General features: G+C 39.5%; 1 protein-coding gene across 4 annotated transcripts in view; it reads left to right on the plus strand.

The window, feature by feature from the left end:
- The window catches only part of LOC146553118 (nuclear receptor coactivator 2-like), a 56,468-nt gene that overhangs the window by 11,507 nt on the left and 30,208 nt on the right, over positions 1 to 14,753 (plus strand). For 3 of the 4 annotated variants that reach the window (XM_085253708.1, XM_085253711.1, XM_085253710.1), the window contains exon 2: positions 1,658 to 1,719. The gene's annotated coding sequence lies outside the window, so the exon portion shown is untranslated. Of the gene's footprint in view, positions 1 to 1,657; positions 1,720 to 3,598; positions 3,786 to 14,753 lie in introns of those variants that run through there. The other variant, XM_085253709.1, reaches the window with a different exon arrangement.

The raw sequence follows: 14,753 nt of genomic DNA on the forward strand, positions 1-14,753 counted from the left end.
AAAAATACTGAACGCTTCACTTCTACAGTCGGAGGATTTTGCAGGTCTGTTATGCTGTTGCACTGGACGTGTCGCTTCTGTGTTGAATTCTTAGGGCACGAGATGGTAAATCGTCACTCAAACCCACAGTGTGGGGTTTTCCTTTAATTTGCCATCCCTTTTAACACTGAGGGGGGAAGAGGATGTGATTCAACACAGAGAGTATGTGATGCATAATAGTTCCTGAAAAAAATGAGTTTTTACTTGATTACAACAGATATATATGTGAGGGAGGGTGACTGAAATCCAGTAAACAGGTAGGCTCTTTCTGTCTTTCCACAGCAGCAGGACATGTGACCTACACTTTGGACTTTACACACACGCACATAGTTGTCTGCAACATGAAAATGAAAGGGCACGCTGTAAAATGGTTCTGAAATATCTGATCGTTAGGGAGGGATTTAAGTAGATTTCCACTACACTTCAGCTGTTCAAATAAAAGGAGACCAGTTGTTTCATAAAATAGGATGTTTCTTGAATATGAACCAAAGCCAGTGGGAACTCGATGAACCTGGAGCAGCACCATACTGTTCCAGGTCAACCTCACGGTGTGAAAAAGGCCTCCGAGCTCTCGGAATCTTCCTCCCAGGCAGGGTCATTGTCTGGGAAAAGCTGCAGGTATCCTTGTTATTGTGGGCAGGAGTGCGATTTCCAGCATAACTGGTGGGTGATGATTAAGGTTAAATTCTGCTAAATGATTTTACCCTGTAAAAGACGGCAGCATATTTAGCAAGCACACACTCTTACACATTTGATCTAGGCGTGCCCTGCATCTGTACTTGATGATGGGTTGACTCTTGTGGTAAAATGAAGTGATGTGTCTCACTTAAGTGTGTCTCATGCCTGGAAAGTGATAATTATTCATGCACTTTAGCAACTCAATATGATGTCAAAAAACGTTCACTCAGTACTTACGGGAATGTCTCATCAGTGTTTGTGTTTGTATGCCTTTATTGTTTAATATTAAAGTTACATTACTAGTTTTGGGAAGTTCTCATACGCTTTATGTTTCTGAGAAAATAACCTGATGATGTCACTGGGGTTGTTATACCTGTGAGCCTGGAGACTAAACATTATTTTATAAACACTGGATTTTGAAAGACACATCTCCGTTTACATCTTCATAGTCACACAAAATACATTGACGTATGCTAATTTGCGCTATGAGAATGATCCAGTGTCTTAAGAGCTTCATCTGTATTAGGGATAAAAAGCTTCGCCAACTTGGCTAATGTTGCGTTGATTTTTGGCCATTTCCAGTTTCTTACAATTTTTCTCAGTTTGTGCCTAAGCTGTTCATTATACATGCAATAATTCATTGTCCACGTGTCTGTATTTCTACGAACAAGATGACATGCATGCATTTTATGGTCCTTCAATCTGGGATCCTGTTTTCAAAGTATTACATAGTAATAGACACAGTAAACATAGTAATAAAAGGCTGAAAGAAATGTTATTAACGAAAAAACTATTTTTAAAAGACAAGCAAAGAAACAAAGATTGTGCAGATTCTAGGATCAGCTGTCAGACACATTGCTATTTAAGAAATCTGTTTCGGCCCAACCTTTCAAACACAAACTTAACATTTATCTTTGTTTTTGTTTCATGTGTCTCACAGAGATAACTGAATGATGTTGCCATATCTTTATGGATGTTTACCCATGATGCTTTGCAAATCAGGTAAGCAGAATCTTTATGTTAAGATAGTGTTTTGCTGTATTACAATAGGATGCAATACAAATATAGCATATATCAGTACATATATATGTTAAATTACAATGCAAGTGATACAGAAAAAAAATTTATTTAGGGATGCAGTGGAGTTCAACATGCAGATGCACAGATTCTATAAAACACTGAATTTTATTTGAGTTTTTTTTGGTTTGTATGTTTGGTTTTGTGCTAAGGGAAGCAAATCTCTGTTTTAACAACACAACTGGCCTGTGTTTCACCCCTTCATCACACCATCCAACATCATTTATCCGGTGCAAAACTGGGGTGTTACATCAGATATATTGACCACTGACCAAGTTAAATTCCTACTTACTTGCCAATATACTGACATTAGCAGTGATGATATTGGCCAGTGACAATGGTAGACCATTGTACTGTAACGGCACTCTTGTTTGATTTTCTATAACCAAATATAATTAAATAGCATATTGCATGGCCAAATATCAGTGCCATGGCATCGGGAAAAGTACATTTGCAGGAGAAGTTCAAAGGTCATTCCTCAGTCAGTGTATTTGTGATGGAGTTCAAGTCCTTTAAGATTCGATTCAAGTTTATTCGTTGTGCTACACATGTACCCTTCAACCGGACTTAAGGGTACTTTCACAGCACTATAACAGGACTACTCATCCACTTTTGCACGTCAGAGTATAATCGCCTTCTAACACGGCAACTTGCAGAGTAGAAAATGCAAAAAAAGAAAACAAAACCCCAAAGTTTTCAGTTTCACAGCACTCATCATTCTGCCACTGTGAGCTTAAACTTTAAGCTCTTAAAAAAAAACAACCATCTGAACATTTGGTTGGGATCATTAAAACTTAAAACATGAAACTAAACCAAAAGGAGCATCACTGGATCAAAGGTAAGGAACACCGTCAGACAGTTCATAGAAACCACAACAGCTCATAAAGCAAAACAGGGACATCCTGACATAAGAACATGGAAAGTGAAAACACAGAAGGACCGTATGTTTTAAGCGAGGGTGACAGTTAACCTAGCAATTTTTGTGCGAGTATGGGGTAGCTGTATGTGTGCGCAAAGCTCTTAGAGCTTTAGCCATTTGTAAAATTACCTCTTAGTGTGTGTTTGTCTCTTTTTTCTGTGACTCATTTCACTTGTGTGTGTGTGTCTGTGTTTTTGCCATCTCCCTTCATGTAGGGCTTATTATACAAGCAGGGACAATGCTTATTATGCAAGTGCTGAATGTAATAGTCTTTCTCTGTCACTCACTGGCTTCACTGTTTCTGACAGACATCTCTTTCTGCTTCAGTTTTGAAAGTTGTGCGCAAGTTTGAATAATAGAAAATGTATGTATGTATTTATTTTTTTGTTCTTCTTGTTCGCCAAAAATAGACAGAAATATTCAGGCACCCGTAAATTCTGACAGCACTCACATTTCTCATTTTGCCAAATATTTGCAGTTTTTTGAACATCTGCATGTAAGCATTGCAAGTTTGTGAAAAGTGTTGCAACTAGTGATAAAGTAACACATTTTGTACTTTGACTGTTTTGTAACAAATGTCATAGACGGTAATGATTAGTGTATTTTTTTAAAATAATAAAAGCCATCCAGAATTACAGAACAATAGGCCATGTAAATCATCCAGTGCCTAGAACGATTGTGAGCGAGAGGAGGGAGGAGTGTGTTCCTGTGTTGTGGGAGGAGACAGGGAGGAGTGTGTGTATGTGTGTGTTTCTACGTGATGGGGGGAGGGGAAAACAAGCGAGAGAGGGGGAGAGAGAGAGCAAGGGGGAGGGAGGGAGTGAGAGAGAGAGGATTTGCGGCATGTAGTTTGTCAGCTGTCATTAGAGGCAGATGACACACACATACACACAGACACACACACACACACACAGGAATAATCTCACAGAGAAGCGAGGGGAAATACAAAACGAGTGTATGGTTGTGCGTGTGTGTGTGTGTGTATGCTGTGAAAACCAGTGTGTTTGCCCGGCCGGCATGGGATGTTTAGCCGGCTCTGGACCTGTTATGGACTGTTTTAACCAAAGCAAAGGTAAGCAATGCTCAGACTCTGATCTGCTTCGTTCTGTTTCATGCTGACAGCAGATTAAAAGGCAAAGTCTATAAGGTTGGTTGACACACTATATTTAAGAACACACTCTTTTTTTCCATATGTCTCAGATGATGACATTAAACAGAAGCAATGTTTAGTAGTGTCGTCAGCTACTTCTTGTTAACTTGAATCAATCAGAAGTTATGTCCCGCTTTAAAGCACCTGTCAGTCACTCATGCTTTGATTGGACATATCTGAGCTAATGTTTATTTAATGTGAATGACAGAAATTAACTTTATATTATGTTATCCCCATGTTTCTTTATTAGCCCACAATGATGAGCTCTGATGCTCACAGTAGGTGTGACTATCCCAGTCATACTTGGACTTTGAGCTGTCATGTATTGTTGTTGTGGTTTTGTGTGTGCGAGCGTGTGTGCGAGCGTGTGTGTGCATGTTGCAATGGGAGTGGTTATGAATGACTGGCCACACACGCAGAGTGCACAGTCAGCAGGCCCGAAGCTGCTCTGTCACCTGAGGTCTAACCAGCCAACTGTTTACTCAGTTTTCTGCGCTTCAATAACAACTGTTGGTAAAACTCACCCAGAAAGCAGCAAGTTGGCCGAGTGTAAAATTCACAGGTTTGTGAAGTCGCTTTGCAAATGCTCAGTTTCGTAATGACAAGCTCGCAGTTAAAGGGAAAAAAAGGGGTGGACTTGTTAATATTCTTAGCTAGTGAGGTGTCAGTTCAGTTTTAATCATTTTAACTAATTCCCAACGGCAGTTTTTACACAGGATATTAAATTTCAGTAGAGGAACACTTAAATAAATCTTTAGTGTACCAGAATGTTTCGTTTCCAAGTGAGCACAGCGATCCACGTTTGAAAAATCCATGACTGCTTTTCTCACAAAGGCACACATACCAGCGCCAAACTTGAGCAATCTTAGAGGTTAAACTTTGAAAGACAACTTTCTGAAGCACAATGCAAACAGCTGGCGTTTCATGGGGTCACTGGGCTGTGACTGCATGTTAATTTTCACACAGACACTAGCTGCTTCTGCTGATAAGTCACTCAGGGAGCTGAAGGTGGAGTTTGACCTCTGGGCCAGTAGAACAACGTGAAACTCCTCTGCTATCTCTATCTAGGAGTTTTTGCTTTCACTTTGTGTGGCTTTTTTAAAGTTGCCTACCTCACCGGTGAATTCGTCTAATCATGTCTGATATGAGCTGTGGTGTCTTCCCATGTCATAAAAAGGGATTTACTGCTAACTGCAAAGAAAGCAGCATTTTAGTGTTTAGCACAGTGTTTAAATTGGATAAAAGTGGTAAGGTTTGTCTTGAATTCTGCATATGTTATACAATGAAGAGGGACCACATCACTCCAGACCTGGGAACACTGTACTGGCTCCCTTATCTCTCAGAATTGATTCTTTTAAAAGTCACCTTGCTCAAAGGCTTAGGACCAGCCACTGCCTTGTGTCCTTTCTACTGCTGGGTAGCCAAAATCACACCAAAAATGAGAACTGGAGATGCTCCCTCATTTTCAGCTAATATCCTACTTGATGATATTAGTGATTTAAACATTTAAACACCCATTAAAAGCAGGGCTTCTCCTGTCACAAACTGTTATGACAAAATGCCTTTGTGTGTTGTGTAATTGTTATCGTTACTTGTTTGCTCTTTCATCAAACCTGCATCCTCATTTTTTTAGTGCCGCACATGTTGCATGAAAGGTGCTGTACAACCAAAGCAGTATTACACTACAGTATACTGAAAGATCAAAAGAGCTTTGAATGGCTTTTCAGAAGAGTTTCAAACCACCGGCCCTGTACTGTGAACTTGAAACTTGAGCTGAGAAGAGGCAGAAATCATATTTAGGAGTCCAGATTTCATGATGACATAAAACAATCACTTTATTTCCGTCTGTGTCTCGACAAGCACCACTTTTATGTTTTGTGTTTGTTTTTAATGCATGTAGGATGATTCTGCACATTAGAGGAACATAAGTTCTCCTTTGGTGTCTTTCGTAAACTGCAGTGCCGAGGCGGCCCCGATGTTTTTGTTCTGTGCTGTTAAGCAGCCGCTCAGTTTCAGTGTTTACAGCAGAAACTCTTTTGTGTGTGTATGTGTGTGTGTGTGTGTGTGTGTGTGATTATCATCATGTTTGTCCATGTAGAAGCATGGCGTTTTTGTTTGTGTTTTAGTGAGTGTGCATTAGTGTGTGTGTGCGTATGCGTGTGTATGCACTCGCAATTGAGTTAGCATCCAGGCAGGCATGTTCAATGTTATTGATTCCTGTCTATAATCGATCACGCTCTCACATTACATGAAGCTGCACATGCCGAGTAATGAGCAGCTGCTGGCTATCTAGCCAGCTAACAAGCCATCTGTGAACAGTTTATTTAGAGTTATTATTTTTAATGTCCCTCCATTTTGATGCTATGATAATTACTCTGGCATTTCTGCACGGCACTTGCATCAGATCATCTTTCACTCAGCTGATTTTCTTGGGTTTCTGTCAATACAGTTGAGTTTCTGCTTGTTTTGCCTCTTGTTCCCTTTTCTAACTTTGGGAGAATTATAGAGACAGAGATGTGCAGATAATTTGCTATTTAACTCTAGTTCAAATTTGATCGGATCATTCTAATTGTAATCTATTAGTAACAACAAGATTTTTCTCAAGTTGATGTGATGACGTTGAAGATGGCAAAAAAAAAAAAAAAAAAAGGGGAACAGAAAGAAGACTGAGCTAAGGTGGCTGAGCTATGGTGGTGGGGGTGATTATTTAGACAAAAAAAAAGGAGTGCTGGTTGAAGTGAGCCAGTTTGTACAGCTTGGTTTTTACGGGGACTCACTTCTCAGCACACAGAAAGGCATTTGCTTTTCATTCCAACACAACAGCGTCAAAAAGTCTTTGGAAACTTTGACACTTCAATAAAAGAAGGTCTGGGCAACCAGGTGGCAAGAGAGGTAACTATGACCAAATGTTTGACGGGCTTGATTGGCTGAGAAACTCCTGTGTGTTCAGGTGGAAAACCGGCTGTAGGGATAGACGTATACTCGTGTCAAATTTGCATCCACTACATGGGCGTAATGGATACACTGGAAAGAAACAACACTGTGAAAGCTGAAGTGGAAGTCAGACTGTGCAACCCTCTCAAAGCCTTTCATAGTGTTTTTTCCTCTTATTCTTGAGGTGCAACATCTGTTCTGGGATTTCAAATCTTTGATGTACAGATTTTTTGATGTTAAAAGAAGAAAAAGAAGAATTACAAAAAGAAAACAAAAGAGAAAATTTCATAATGTTTCAATTTCTTGTTCCCTTTCATGAGGAAATATTTTGCAAGAGGTCAATTAGCTATACCAACAAACGATCATATTTATTGAATTAAACTAAAGATTTACTGACATGTTGGAGCTGTGAAGACGATGCTGTTGGATGATTTCGTTTGGTCTTCCAACAGGATGTTGATTGAGGTGTAGGATAGTATTATGACCTAAATTGTTTGAACAGCTCTTTAGCTATATCCATGTGTGTCGTAATGTTAGCTATGCTATGGACTATCCAATTAAGATGAAAGGCTTGATATAAGCAGGAAATAAAAAAGCTCTTCTTAAATAAGGCTTAGTGTGACATCTGTATCAAATATACATATGTCACATATGATTTATGTTGAGGAAACAAACAAAACAGAGTTTGTTTAATCATTAATCATTACTGGACTGAAATTTAACATCAATCTAATTAGGTTTGTTTTCTTCTTATTTGTTGACACGCATTAGGGTTTTTTTTTTCATATGGTCTTATGCTCTCAAATGCTTCTTTTCTGAGAGGTTAGTGGAGCAAGAAAAGGAACGACAACAGAGTTTAACACACAAAGGTGCAACAAGCAAGAAAGATGGACAGTTTATATAGTTTTTGACATTTAGTTTCATTACACTACAAATACATTTTTGTATATTATGACTTTAGACTACAATGCAGCAAAGCTAATGACCAACAAAAGAACAAACATGAACAAGAATAGCCCACATAACCGGTTATTCCATGTATCATGGCCATTTCCCTAAGTGGCAGCAGTATGTGTGCATCTGCAAAGCTCAGCAGAGCACCTGTGTGTTTTCATCCTTAAGCAGTGTTGTAGAATCTATCCTTTTTGGCACATATGTGTAGTCTAACTGGTAACTGGTGTTAGTGCTGATTTGTGTTAGCTCAGTTAAACAGCCTACTGGAAAGTCTAATATTGTTTGAATATTTGCTGACTCGGCTCCAACGAGCCTCAGGCGTCAAAAAAGAAAGCAGCTGTACCAGTTCATCCACTGCTGTCTTTCTCTTTGTGGCGACTCTTTCTAGTAAATCAAAAGCTATTTGGTCATTTAAGGTAGTGGTTACTTGAAATGACTAAATAGTTATTGAAAGCAAATATTGTAGCTACTCAGAGAAATAAAGCTAGATATGCACAATACAAATTGTCACCAGTAACTGGAGAAGAGCCAACCATAGAGTCACCTGCTCAGCATCACCGTGGCACCAAACAGCCGAGATGTACATAAAGAGATTGGACTTGTTGACGTGGACACGCCAACACGTAGAAAGCCACATACACAAACACGCTCACTGTGCATATGTCGCAGGCCTTTCAGTGTGGGAGAAGCCAGTGTTCTTAATCCAGCTACAGCAGGGTATTAAATCTACTTTATGTTTGTGGGTTTTCTGGCTTTTAGACAACAGCCTTAACAGTTTACAGACACCAAAGGGAGGAGGGTCCTTACTACCAAATACCTCTGTCAAGCCCACTGGTGTCTGATTGCTAAATTGATCCTGATTTTTATCATTTAGTTCTTTGTTTTTGCACTAGCAGTAGTAGGGAAACAAGGCACTGAAGTACTAGTCTTCTATTATAGTGGACTGTACTGCATTTGTAGCTGTGACTCCTCTTCACAGGTTGCATTCATAAAAATAATTATTCGGTTTTATTTATTTTTTTCATTTCTAGAGGTTTGAAAATAAAATTTAATATTGATCTGCAAGGAATAAAAAGTAAATTAAATTCAGTTTTATGTAACACCAAATCAGGAAGACATTGGCTCAAGGCATTTTTATATTGTGAGGTAAAGACCCTACAATAATACAGAGAAAACAGAGAAAACCCCAACAATCATTTGACTCCTTTAAGCAAGCACTTTGGTGACAGTAGGAAGGAAAAACACCCTTTTAACAGGAAGAAACCTCCGGCAGAACCAGGCTCAGGGAGGGGCGGCCATGTGCTGCAACCAGTTGGGAGGAAGTTAGGATGAAGACACGCTGTGGAAGAGAGCCAGAGATGAATAATAACTAATGATTAAATGCAGAGTGGTGAATAAACATATCGTGAGTAAAAAAGAAACACTCGGTGCATCATGGGAAGCCCCCAGCACCCTAGACCTACTGCAGCGTAACTAAGGGAGGATTCAGGGTCAAAGGTTTGTGTAAAGTCTTAAATATCATCCTTTGTCATCAACCTTTTTGAAGGTGTACTATAAGAGAGAGTATAATAACTACTAATAGTACTACCTACCATGCTTATATGCTTCGCAAATGTATGAAATTACACATATATATGTTAATTATTCATCCTTGAGGTGACTCTTTTTGTGTTTTGGCGCTTTATACATGAAATGAATTGAATCCGGATGGATTAATGTGTCTGGGAGGAGTGATGCATGCATACTTTATGATCATTAAAATAAGATGTAAAACCTTTTCACAAAATGCAAAGATCTCCAGGAGGAGATTCAATAGAGCAGCCACCCACGGCGAGCTAAATTGTGCGTAACATTAACTGACGGACTCAATTCATTTCTGGGGATAAAAACTCTGACATTTGCACAGTAAATGTATTAGGACATTAAGAATAAACATGCAGGTTTTCCACTATTCCTGCAAAAAAACAAACAAAAAACCACATTAGCTTTAATTTTGTGCTGTCAGTCATTGCATAAGACTGCGTGGTCGTTGTTATTTTTTCTTTTTTTTTTGTTACACGCTGAAAACCTCAATTAGTCTGCACACTAAAGCCTGGGGATGACTCATTACCTTAATAACAATCCATAGTGCGTTTTACTTCCATGACAACTATCATTTGGTCAGAGTAGGTCTGTCATGCATATGGTGATTGTGGCATCCTCCTGACTTCCCAGCCATTCCCTGCTGAACAACAGGTCTTGTAATTATCTCTAATTTACAGTAGTAACAGATTTTCCAGAGGTTTTTACTCAGTGTGCTATTTTTGTTTACTTCTAAATGGGAGTCGGGTGTGCTATCGCTCATCTTTTTTTCTTCCCACCTGATTTCCATGTGGTTGCAATCCAATACCTACATGCTCTATACCTCTGTTGCACAGTGGGAATTATGGGGAAATTCCTGGAAAGCTGAAGGCCGCAAAGGTAGTTTGTATTAACTAAATGATAATGCCCCTGATCCACTCATCTGATTGCAGACATAGAGATTTAAACCCAGTGTTTTGTTCAAACTAAACAGAGACTACAGATGTGTCCGTTTCCTCTTCTTTAAAAATAAGTAAGGGAAGTAAACAACAAAAACACATAAGTGAAAGCTTCACCCTGCACTCACCTCTGTAACCCCCATCCCCACAAACTGAAAACAAAGAAACTGAGGAGCCGTGGTTTCTACTGGAGACAGGGTCCACTTAAGCAGGCAGTGATCAATCCTCAGCTTTAATTTCTTAATGGCTGGTTTGACCCTCTGGCCCTGGCTCTTCTCTGCTTCTCAAATTGTTTTTAAATGGCTTCACTTTGCGAAGCTCTTGGCTCCTCTGATTGCATTAGTATCGGGCTGAGCGGGGTAAAGGCTTTTGTCGCAGGCTACATTAGTGTTAATTCATTGTGTGCACGTGTGTGTTTGTGTGTGTGTCTTTCTGTGTTTTTATGCCACATGTCTCATGGATGTTCTTGTGGATTTGGACATGTGTATGTACTTCAGACATTGATTGAAGTATTTTAGTGAAGCTGATTGTGAGGAGTAAAGTGACTTTGTGTGTGCGTGCGTGCGTGCGTGTGCGTGCGTGCGTGCGTGCGTGTGTGTGTGTGTGTGTGTGTGTACCTTTCTCTGATTGACTGAATCTTTAAGCGAGGCTTTCATCAACTTTTGAGGTTAGCGTGCTGGACTCTCGTGATGATAACGTTAACTTCACCGTCCGCTGAACATAATAAGACTCTTTGTTTTGAAACTAACATCACACTTGACGTCGCTAACCTTTGTTTAATTAACTTTTAGAGAGGTGTTTCCTTTTTTTCCTACTTAATCCAAGTAAATGGATGTCTTGCACAGCTCGAGGGTGGAAGGTTAGTTTTGGTACTTGATGTTTAAATTTAAATATCTCCAGCAATGATTGACAATCAAGTAATTAACTCACACGTTGTAATTTCCTTGTTTATTAGGATGCTGATTACACTATTAGGAAAGAAGTGGGTATTGTCAAATGACTTTCTGTTCATTTGCATATGCCACGTGAGAGTTGATCAACTTGGCATCAATTTGTGTTAGCAAAATATGTTTGCAAAGCTAACTTTAAATCAGCTGCTGAGTACTGACAGGAACTAGAAAGTATAAACGTTTTCCCATATGAGCTCCTCTACACTGGCTCCCTGTTAAATCTAGAGTCAAATTTAGAAACTTAAAATCCTTCTCCTCACATACAAGGTCTTGAATTTTTAGGCCCCATCTTATCCTAAAGACCTCATGTTACCGCACCTTCCCAGTAGAGCACTTTGTTCTACGACTGTTGGCTTACTTGTGGGATATTTAAAAGTAAAGTGGGAGGCAGTACCTTCAGCTTTTGGGCCATTCTTCTGTGGAACCAGCCTCACCCTCACTTCTTTTAAGATTAGACTTAAAACTATCCTTTTTTGTAGTTAGGGCTAGATCACGTCACCTGGAATCTTCCCTTAGGTTTTCTGCAATAGGCCTGGGCTCCTGGGGGCTTCCCATGATGCACTGTGTGTTTCTGCTTCACTCACCTTTTTTCACTCTGAGTTTATAAACCACAGAGTATTTATTCATCAGGTATTATTAATCTCTGGTTCCATCTGGCCATGGCAGATGTCTGCCACTCCCAGAGCCTGGTTCTGCTGCAGGTTCTCCCTGTTAAAAGGGAGTTCTTCCTTCCCCCTCCCACTGTCGCCAAGTGCTGGCTAATAGGGGGTGATCTGATTGGTGGGTTTTTTGAGGTGACTATTGTAATTTGGCTTTATATAAGTGAAAGTGAGTTGAAAATGAAGACCTATAACGCTGAAAAGGGAACAAAGATGCCATTGATACTATAGAGAGCTAATAAACTATCTTCCATCAAACGACAGATGCAACGAAAGCAAAAAAAAACAAAGTTGTTGACCCCCAATTCAATAATTTAATGATGTAAGTCAGCAGGAGCCAAAATGGGTAATAGATTTTCTTTGAACTGCTTCATGTTCAGAAAAGATATCAAAAAGCTGCTTTGACTCAGAAGGCAGCACAAAATTTCAAATTCCTGTTTTGTTTATTAGACTGTTTGCTTTCTCATGGTTGACCTGACCAAAAAAAGTAGTCTAAGTTATATTTTTAACTTACTGGCTACCAGACATGACGCGTGTTCTCAGTCTAATGCCTGTGTATGGGAAGGCATTAGAAAGGGTAATTACGGTGGCCAAGTGGACAGAGATGTTTGTCTCTCACCATGACCCTCATCACTGCTGAAATCTTCTGTATTTCACGTGGACCTGCTCTTTTAATTATATTCTAGTCATCAATCAGCAACCATCACCCACCATTAAGTGTCATCATGTAACCTACAGTAGGGACGTTAATGTCGTTCTATTTTTAATAACTTTGCAGTGTATATGTGTGTTTCTTCCTCCACATTTATACAAATCATAGGACGGCTAAGGATCCACAGCTCTGGTGGTGCTTGTAGCCTAATAACAGGACAGTCGAATGGTCACATTGCTAGCACACTGATATTTAGCAGGTACAATGCTATATGTAGTCTAGCATGTTGGTAGTAGTAGATGGAAGAGTAATTACAAAGTAATTACAAAACAGAAGTTGAACGGTTCAAAGGAACTGCTGGTGTAGCTGGAGGGAAAGTCTGGCCATAAACAAAGTCATTATAATCAGTCCTTTTGAGACAAATTCATTCAGTGGTTGTCAAGATGGCAGTGCCACTGTCAGACAGACATTTTATTCCTAAAGCCAGCCTGCTAGCTTTTCTAAAAATTGGCTGATGGCACGAAAAGTTGATAGCTAGCTGAATCACAATGATAACAGCTCATTAACAAGGGCTCTCTTTGCATTGTGGGAACTATCACCACATCCACAGCCAAAGACACCACTTGGCAAAAACTGACTGTCTGGTTTTTTTTTTTTTAATTACTTTTTTTTTTTTTAATCACATTATTGATAATTTTCTGCTCTCTTGGTGTAATAGGGATATATTTTCCTCCTTCCTCAAGCCTGCTAATTCAGAACAGCAGATGCTCCTCCTCCTATTTTCTTCCTCCTGTTACCCCATACATTTCCACTTGTATTATTCTGCAACACTTACACTTGCCAGCTTGAAGGCTGTGTGAGAAAATGTTTCTGCAGGCCCTTATTTATTTCTTCCTTTATAGGTTTCTTTCTTTTTGTCTCTCTTTACTCTCCATCTCCCTCCCTGCTGTTTTTCTTTCCTTTATCCCTCTATCCTGCCTTTATCTGCACAGTATCAGCCCCTCTGACGGCCTGTTATGTAATAGTCAGGTGATGGGCTGGCCCGTTGAAAGGCCTTAAAGCCCGACTGTCCTAACAGACACTGCCTCTGCTCCTGCTTGTAACTGTTGGAGTCTGTCTCATCTGCAAATGATTGTTAAAGATAACAGATGTTTGTCACATCTATTCTGTCAATTTGTAATCAGTATGTCCTTTTTATTACCTCAACTCCAAACCTGTGTTATATTAACAAAAAAGGACACGCCAGTCCTTTGAAAGGCCTGAACCTGAAGCAATTTTTAACCGTTTCTTGGAAAACAGAACTAAGCGCCAAACAGCTACCATAACACACATCTGCAATTTGAGTAATTTAAAGTAAAACTGAGGGAGAAATCAGAGAGTTGACCATGTTAGACCAACAAGGGTTTTGTAAGCAGTGTTTTGTAGGTCTAGCCACATGAGGTGACCATATGGTGTAACTTTCCCTGCCAAGAAGTGTTTAATTTAAATGCCTTTCCACCTGTCTATACTTTGCTTCTTTTCGGTCTTACCCAATTCTTTCAAGATGACAAAAATATTCTTTAAACAACTTGGCTGTCGTCATTATGACTGCTACTGAATGCCTTTGACTCAAACACCATAAATGTTCATGTAAGAACAGTGAATGCCTACATGAATTAGCTGTTTCTAACTGAAGTAATTATTGACACCTACTGTATTCCCACTGGGCCTCCCACATTGCCTGCGGGCACTTTACAATAGCACATTGTGTTCGGGAGTCACGAGCGCACTCCCTCATTATACAAAATGCAGTGTGTGTACATCTTCAGCGCATTAACTTTTGCCTATAAATAATGAAGTGAAGTTCATCAAGGAGTGAGACGAGCACTCTTCACCGTCAGTTTTTAAGGATTTAGTGTCCACGGTGTTCAGCTGCACTTGTGCTGCTTCAATCTGGCGCATCGAGGTTATGTCTTTGTTTATTGAGATTTACTGTAAACACTTTGGATACGTTTGAAATCATGAACACATAAATGTCCAAAGGACTCTATAGTTTTCAGGCTTGTACTCTTGCTGTGAGAATTTAAATATTATGACAGGCAGCTCCAGTAACTGATCTACCTTTGTATTGCTTAAACAAGTCCGTGGTTATTATACTGTTGTACCTTTATATTTGATAGTTGCTGTTTATGCCAAAACATGTAACTTATGTTTTATTTTATGGTGATTTTAAATGAAGTTAA

This window comes from Mchenga conophoros, linkage group LG18 (genome assembly GCF_057382185.1).
Source record: "Mchenga conophoros isolate Kocher_MC1m ecotype Shallow Benthic linkage group LG18, M_conophoros_male_GT1.1, whole genome shotgun sequence".
Classification (NCBI taxonomy): domain Eukaryota; kingdom Metazoa; phylum Chordata; class Actinopteri; order Cichliformes; family Cichlidae; genus Mchenga; species Mchenga conophoros.